This window comes from Penaeus monodon, chromosome 20 (assembly GCF_015228065.2).
Source record: "Penaeus monodon isolate SGIC_2016 chromosome 20, NSTDA_Pmon_1, whole genome shotgun sequence".
NCBI lineage: Eukaryota > Metazoa > Arthropoda > Malacostraca > Decapoda > Penaeidae > Penaeus > Penaeus monodon.
The window spans coordinates 16,336,354-16,336,637 of record NC_051405.1 but is presented as its reverse complement, the minus strand read 5'-3'; positions in this window follow the sequence as shown (position 1 = coordinate 16,336,637).

Sequence of the window (284 nt, the reverse complement as noted above, 5' to 3'; positions counted from 1 at the left end):
TAAGTTCTCTCAATCCTACTGGGACTGGGCAACTGTTCCTTTGATCCGTCGAATAGCCAATTTCACATTTCGAAGTCCAATTTCTTTTAGTGACCTCCTTTTTGAGTTGGGCCAAGGGAAGCCGCAGAGAAATCGTGGGTTTTTCCTTGAACTTATGGATGGTAGATCATAATATGGAAAATTTCGAGATAACAATGACAGTTTAGGGGGAAAAGTGTGTGGTGTGAGTGGGGGGAGGTCTTATGTCAGTAATACCAGTAGTTTACTGAACACAGGTAGAAAAT